Source organism: Anser anser (assembly GCF_964211835.1).
Source record: "Anser anser genome assembly, chromosome: Z".
Classification (NCBI taxonomy): domain Eukaryota; kingdom Metazoa; phylum Chordata; class Aves; order Anseriformes; family Anatidae; genus Anser; species Anser anser.
Genome location: NC_139723.1, coordinates 34,504,908 through 34,512,934, shown reverse-complemented (window position 1 = coordinate 34,512,934; position 8,027 = coordinate 34,504,908).

Genomic DNA, 8,027 nt, shown 5'->3' with positions numbered 1-8,027 from the left:
CATACTCAATTAACAGCTTGGTAGATAGCTGCTGTGTCTCCCCTGCTGAGGCACCTCCTTATTCAGAGATGTCTGAAACTTCACACCAGGTTTCACATCAGGGGGCACACACTTTAAAAAATAGATTACAGGGGGTGAAGGCTTCCTGAATAACAGCTTATCCTATCAAGTCCAAGAAGAGTTCCTCTATAAAAGATGAAAGAACACTCAACTGATTGAGCAGTGAGAAAACTATTCCTCTTTCCAAATCTATAAAGTGGGTGGTTGGTCCAGGATTTCCATGAGCCTTGAAGTCATGAAGACGTATATAAATCCAACTGCTTTATAGATCTACATGTAATCTTTTTTTTTTTTTTTTTTTTCCCATCACAAACTGTAGTGACTAACTATGGAAAATGTTCTTCTCTCTTCAGATGGTTGTGTGTCTGTTTTTTTCTGTGTTGTGAACAAAATGTCAGAAGCTTGCTGCTTTGGATGAGCAAAACATTGCAAATGTGTTGCTTCTAGAGCGGGTTAGAAACAGACACCGAAAACAAATTTTCAATAAAAGGGAAGAATTAAAGAGGCTACAGTATTTTCCTTTTTGTTAACTGTAAGGCAGCAGGCAATGCAGGGCAATCCATACTCTGTCAGTCTAAACACAGCAAGGTTGTAATCCACACGTCCAAGGGGACCAATAGAACTGCCACCAAGTCATCTTTCAGGAAATAAATTGCCTGCTTCTCTTGCTGATCCTTTCTAGAAAAGTCTTCTAGCCAGATGTCATTTATAGTGGCTCTGGAAAGTCACCAGTTTACACTTTACACAAATAAAGGGATTAGCATTCTCCAGTGACTGAAGGAGAACAAGGAAATGAGAAGAGGAAGGGAAGGGAACCATTTGGCAGAACATCCCACGTAGGGCTTGACTCAACAATGCCTTTACATCCGTGTGTGGTGCTATCTCTGCTCAGCAATGCTCAGGATGCTTCCCCAAATCATTTGAAGCTAGCTCCACCAGAACAATGCATCCACATCAGAAAAGCAGATGCTAAACAGGGCCGCACTTTGGGTGTAGCAGGTGCGAGCATGTGGGTGCTGTGTATGTCCAGTGATGTAATCTCCCAGCCATTCATGTCAGATAAACACCACGTTCTTCATTGTAGGGCCTTCCCGTGGGAAGTAGCCTGATATCGTTAGACTTGGTTCTCACCAATGACTCTGGAGAGTCTCTGTTACTCTTCATCACCCCACCACGTCGAAGCACTTGGAGAGTAGTGAGACAGCCTGGCTGGCCATGTGTCTGTCCTCAAAAGCGCCAGGAAGTGAGGACATGTCTCACATTGCTCCACCTACCAAAGGCTTTTTTTACCCGCAATTAGCTTTAAACCTGGAATCTTCTAAATAGTGAAACAAGGACGCTCCCTAACAGAGAGTACTGCCTGTGCCAGCCTTCTTCATATGCAGAAGCGCTACATGGAAATTAGGAGCAGTAAGAACAGATTTCCGTGTTAGAACAGGTTGAAAAAATGCTAAGAATAACCACAACTTTTTTCAAAGGAAGCATTAAAAAAAAAAAAAGTCTTCAAAAGAAAGGTTTCCTTGTCACTACTGGCAGGTCCTCAGGCTTTGGTGTGGCTCTTGCTTCCTTCCCATAGCATGTTGCATTTGGGAGCTTTTGGGGGTTTCCTCCTGCAGCCTGAGGGACTGCTGCCACAAGGCTCCCTTAATTACTAGGATTAAACCCTCTTCCATGGCTGTCACTGGATGTGAGGAGAGAACTACAAGGTTTGGGCTTCTGATGAAAAGGCAGACTCCGTGCTCACAGTGTGAGGACAAATCCAAACCCTCAGAGGCTGGAAAAAGTCTGTTTTTTTTTTTTTTTTTTTTCCTGACACTGTGGGCTCTTGAGTGCTTGTCTAATGCCTGGCATGACACACCAGTTTTAAAATGAAGTAACAGCTCAAGCTTTCCCACCTTTGGTCCTCTCATGATAGTTGCCAAACTGAGTACCTACAGCGTCAGGCCATGCTCTGCTCTGGATGACTTCCCACAAATATTCCCAGTATCTCTGGGAAGTCAGACTCAGTATAGACTTGCTTATCTATGGGATGATGGAAAAAAACAGTATAATTGCAATGATGTAAGAAGCATCCAATTGAAAAAGAAAATGAAAAAAAAAAAAAGAGAAAAATCTAGTACGTAATAGCCCATTTAACATCTAGGGGCTTTTATAGGACAATATGAGACTTAGAAGATCCCTAGCAAACCGTAATGTTTGCCTTGACCTTCTTGCTGGCAGGCCAGATGTTCCCATGAGCAACAGAAGCCATCTCAGGGATGCTGTCATGTCACTCCAGCTCACTGCTCTGTGCGGCACATTACCCCCGTGTCTCAGGGTATGCCCCTTCCAGAGTCTTTCTCTGAAGTTAGTCCACTGTGATTTTTAGATTCCTCACTGCTGCAAAGCTGTAAAAAGATATAGCTAGAGCAGGTGGTTTCCTGATCTGTAGCAGGGAGATTCAACTGCCAGGTGGCTTGACTGAAGTCTAAATTTTGGAGTATTATCTTCCATGTCAGTGTCAATTTTGAGAGAAATAGAAGAAAAGAGAAAAGAAAAGAAAAATAAAAGCAACAGAGAAAAAAAATAAAAGAGCAGAAATGTCTAACAAGAGGCAAGAGGGAATAAGGAGTCTTTGGTGTTGCAGCACATCGTGCAGTGCAGTACTGTAATGTAGTGAAATCAGCCATGCCAAGACTAACAAAGTAAAGCTGTTAAGCATACCCTTGATTTTAAATACACTTTATCCTGACAAGAAAATGGAATTGTGCACCTGAGGTTACGTATACACTTACGTGCTTTACACTGTGTTGATATCTATGAAAAATGTTTAGTCCATAAAAACATATCCTAAAGAGAAGTGATAATGATGTATCAAGATCCATAACAGAAAAAATTGTCCAGATTACAGAACAAAGAGCAAGATATAAATAAAGGTTGGAAAGTAGAAGCACATATTCAGCTGGTTAGTTACTAAGCAAGAGGAATAAATTAAGAGGAAGAGGAAAAGTAAAGAAGAGCTCTGCCTTAGCAAATCATTCCACCCAGAACACCCACCCACATATTCTTGAATGTAATTGAACTATTATTTATATATGACTAATTTTTTCCCCTTTTTAAAGTATTTATAACTCAGACACAAAATTAAGCCAAATTTTCTTGTTTATCTTGGCAAAATTTTGCCCTTTGCTTCGAAGGGTTTTCAGTACAAAGGTAAAAAATAGATCTTAATCTCTCTGATTTTATTTCCCAGGCCTTAAACAGGATACATAGACCAGGCTCAGTGCAACAGAAACACCGCTTTCTGCAGAAGTCTTCTCTTCGCACAGAACAATGATGGAGGAAATCACCCCTAAGCAAATACACACAATAGCTGATTTAAGACCTGGAAGATGCTTGCTCCCCCCACCCCTCCTTTTTCTTTATAGAGTTTTGTTCATGTGCCTTGCTGTAGTTCTTTGTTTTTACTTTAGCATCAGTGAATTTAGAAACCCTGGGGAGAAATCAGGGAAATGCTGAGGAACATTCTTTTGACAGTAACTTCACTCCCCTAATAAATGCGTGTCGATTTAAATCTGGAGTGAAAAAACAGTGGTATTTTTGTGTCTGGATGTTTTTTAATGGATGCTTAAGCAACCAATTGCATTTAAAGTTGTTTTTGTCTTTTTCTGCATTTGAAAGCATCATTTTGAATATGCGTGGAGAGGCATTAAATGAGGGCCAGACCCTTCTACACAAAGTTTATTTGGGGCACTTTGTCAGCGTTCCTACTTAAGTAACCCTCTCTGAGGCATTTCAGTTACTCTTCTGAGTGACTGGCCAAGGGCCATGGTTTTGTTTGCTTTCAGCCATTCTCTGGCAGGATCGCCATGGTGACACCTTGTTAACTGTTGATATAACAGGCCCATTGCCTTCAGGACTTTTCCTTGGGTATCTTAGGAGTAACAATAACTGCAGTTATGTAGAAGCACTTTCTTCCAAAGTACAATCAAGTTGCCAAATAGCCCTGGAAAGTACCAATTACATAACCACAGAAGAGGTCTCCTATTTCCTTTCCCTGCTAGGGCAACTTTATGCACTTATGACTAAGTCTTTTTGACCCTCTCCCCAAACTTACACTAGCTTGCGGCTGAATCTTTTTCTCCATTTCTCCTTTTCACTTCTCGTTTGACCAAATTCAAAGAATTCAGCATCCTGCCCCAACACCAAAGCCCCTGTGCCCCCTGTACTGACCTCTTAGGAGCCTGGTGAATTTGTGCGTTACTGTTTGCAAGATTACCTAGACTACCTACTTCCAGCCAGCCAGGAGGTAAGCCATGATAAGCTACTTCTCCAAGAAGGTCTCTGCAACATTCTTTTGCCTTTCCTATTAGAGAAACATTTTCATCATTGATTTAAATAGCACAGTCTATAGTGGGCTGGAGGAAAGGCTGTTTGCAGAGTTACACTGCCAGTTCAGGTCTCCCCTAGCACAGTGCCAGACCAGGCTTTCTAATATTACATAAACTGATGGTGAGTGGAATTCAGCTGTTTATGGAAGAGATGCTTGAAGATTTGGAACAGGGGTTTGAGGAAGCTCCATAACTACATGAAAAACAGTTTGATTGCAGGAGAAGAGAATTAACAGCCTGCTCCGTAGAGGCCAAGCTTGGTCTATGGTGCATTTGAGCCTAACAAAATCTCAGTCATTACATCAAAGCAGTGAAGGACCTTCACATCAAAGCAGAGATCGTAAAAGCCCTAACTCCTATCACCTGATAAATGTATTCCTATCTGTGGGCAAGTGACCTTCTTTATGTGTGGAAACACCTAAATCACTGTTGTTAGCACTTAAGATGTAGATTTCAAGGAGTGCAACTTTGGAAGTGTCACACAGACTTGAGGAAAGTGATCTGAAATGTGACAGGAGCTGAGCCAGAAAAGAGTTAGTGGATGCAAAGCTTAGAGATAGGCTGGATTCAGGACCAGTAAAACAGACCTTTTGGTTAAGGGCTGTTACAGGAAAACACATCATGGGGCACTTTATGTTGGATATTTCTGTTGCCTTTATTAACATATTTTCATAGTGGACAACATTTGATTCTGCATCATATTCTCCCATTATAAAACAAAACAAAACAAACAAACAAAAAAACTTCTCAAAATCATGGGTACCATGAACAGAGATGTGAAGTGTTATAAATGGGTGTAGCCAGGATCACAGCTCTTTCGTACGAGCAGGCTGACACAAAACATAGCTGTGTCCCTCCTACCTCTCTGAGAGGAGAAATAAAAGTTACTTTCAGGGCCTACAAAGCTAAAATGCCATCTCATAGCAGTGCTGAAGAATGCCTACTAAACTGTTAAGCAAAAAAGCCAGGTAACCTTGGACAAGCCAGGAACAAAAGGTGTTGTACAGTGACTTGGAGAAGTATCCCATGAAGGTGGGGACTCCTGAAATTGCCATCAGCTGCCTCTGTATGAAAGGAAGGGAAAGAAGTGCCTTTGCAACAAAGATGTTGCACATACAGACTGTTACAGACGTCATGTGGAAAATAGCTGGTAAGAGGAAAAAGGATCATTTGGGAGAAATTCTGAGAAAACTTTCTGGAAGGACAGAAAGGTCCCAGCATAAGACCCCAAGAAGCTGGAAGCTGCAGGGGTTGGTGCAAAGGAGGAGTCAATATTTGATGCAAAGGACTGGTCAATATTTGGACTTCAGTCATTGCTGTGTGAAAAGCAATGTAATATACAAAAGATGCTTGCTCTTTAACAATGCTGAGACAAATAATTCCACAAACCGGGGGAGCACGTGTGAGTAAATACTGTATCACTCACTTGCAGTATTTATCAGTACCTTTCACATTTGTTAAAGTTAAAAACCAGTGAGGGGGAGAGAGGGAGAGGGGGAAAAAAACTTTCCTAGTAACTCAGTACTCTGAAGACTGAACGCTGAAGATAAGCTAGTCACTGCCATGCAGTGCTGGGATACCATGCATGCTCAACCTCCCACCCCTGTGAAACTGTGGCAGCGAGCTAGCTGGGTCCTCCTTACTCAGTCAGAGCACAGCTCTGTCTGATCTCCTCAACTTCCCACGGCATCCCTTACCAGGCATGTCTTGGATTGTCAGTGGTCCCAGATCTTCCTCTTCTCTCTCCAGGAAGCGTGAGAACGACCCCTTTTCCTCACGGGTGTAGGTGACATAACAGTAAGCTCAGAACTCTCATCCTTTCCTCTCTTTTGTGCTCACAAATTACAAGTGACAGGCAGTGTTCATAGGCTCAGAGGTTCTTCATCTTTGACTGAAAAATGCCTCAGAATAAAGATGGAGGTGAGAATGCCCTTTTTCAACACTACCAAGTATGCTGTGAGGGATGCGTGTACAGGGCACCCTTGCAGGAAGGCCAGCTGTCTGGCACTGTACCCTCCCTGTGGATGTTTGAGGTCCTGCTGATGTGAGAAGAATGGATTGCCAGACTCCTTTGCTAGACTTGTCCACCACTTCTATGCTTAATGTACTATAAAACTATACGGTACATACACGCACACACACTGTTCATTTTCCTGCCAGCTCTGCCAAAGAAAACATGGAGCAGCAGTGTACAAGCTCTTCATGCTGTGTACAGAGAAGCTGGTGGATTGCTTCTCCAGTTCTGGCAGAGCTGCTCTGCTATCCTGGTAAAAGGCTCAGTCAGATGGAGAGGGTCAGGAGCCTCTGCATCTTCTGGAGAGACAGGCCCTTGAGCCTTTCTCCCTAAAAGATAGCTCATGCTTACACTTTTCACAGGAAGAAAAGAGGCCCTGGGCCAGGAATATTTTCACAGAGCTGTGGGTAGGCTTCATGCCTCCTTCTGGCCACAAGTTGAAAATGGCTCTCACACGTTATCAGTTCCTGGGAGACTCATTTGTCTCCTTCAGGGGCCCCTCGGTAGGGAGATAAGTCGGCAAGAGGAGCAGAAGACTCAGTTAGAAGTGGGGGAATCTCAAGTGACGGACAGAGAGCTGCCTGAGAGCCCTACAAGGAGCTACAGTGCTTGTTGCTCGTTTCAGCAGTGGCACTGATGAGCTATACCCCAATGCAGCCTAAGAGAGCCACAGCCTCTGTGGATGTGCCATTCTCCTTCTGGTGTGGGTGGGCATGGAGCAGGTAGCACCAGCAGGCAGAAAGGGGAACTGGTTGCTGTAGAAGAGGAAACAATCTGAAAACAATATAGACTAGGAAGAAATGGCATGCAAATGGCATGAGTGGGCAGTGAGAAGTTACTCACCGCATCCTTGTCACGTTACTTGCCTTCCCAAATATAATTTGTCCCCCGCCCCCACCCTCCAGATGAATGTGCAAGGGCACAGCTCTCTCCAGACCCTTTTCTGACCTCTCCCCTTTGTGGCTCGTGAGTCACAATGTGACCCCTTACATCTTTAGGCTGACCATACAGTTTCTGCAGAAGCTTTTCCAGAATGAGGCACATGGGGGAAAACAGAGAGGGGTAAAGAAGAATATGTACAAATACACGACAAAGAGCCCATGCCAGTCAACTTCACCATGGAAATTAATACTTCCTTTGCCTTCAGGGGAAAGCAAGGCTTGAACTCTTTAAGATCTGCGGTCTACAGCATCATCTCTCTCTAAAATCACTACATGTACTTATATATGTATGTATTTACACAAGGATTATATCCGTATTTGCATACTGACTCCTCTGAGCTCCTTTTCCTGCCTCACTTTTCACTTGGATAGCTTCTGCCTGGCAGCCACGGTAAAGCAGCCCACCATGAGACTAACATGAGAAGGGAATTAAACAATGCCACTGCCTCAGAGGAGAAAGGTTACTTTCGGACAAATTCCTGCTGAAGCGGGTGGATGGCTATTTGCATGCGACTGCTGCTTGTACAGGGGGGCACACAAGGTTTGGTGCCGAGGGAAGATGCCTGGCAGTTTGGGACACTTGGCTTTAGAAATAACTTGTCTGAGCGGATTGTTTTAGCTAAGGACACATAGAGCAGGCAG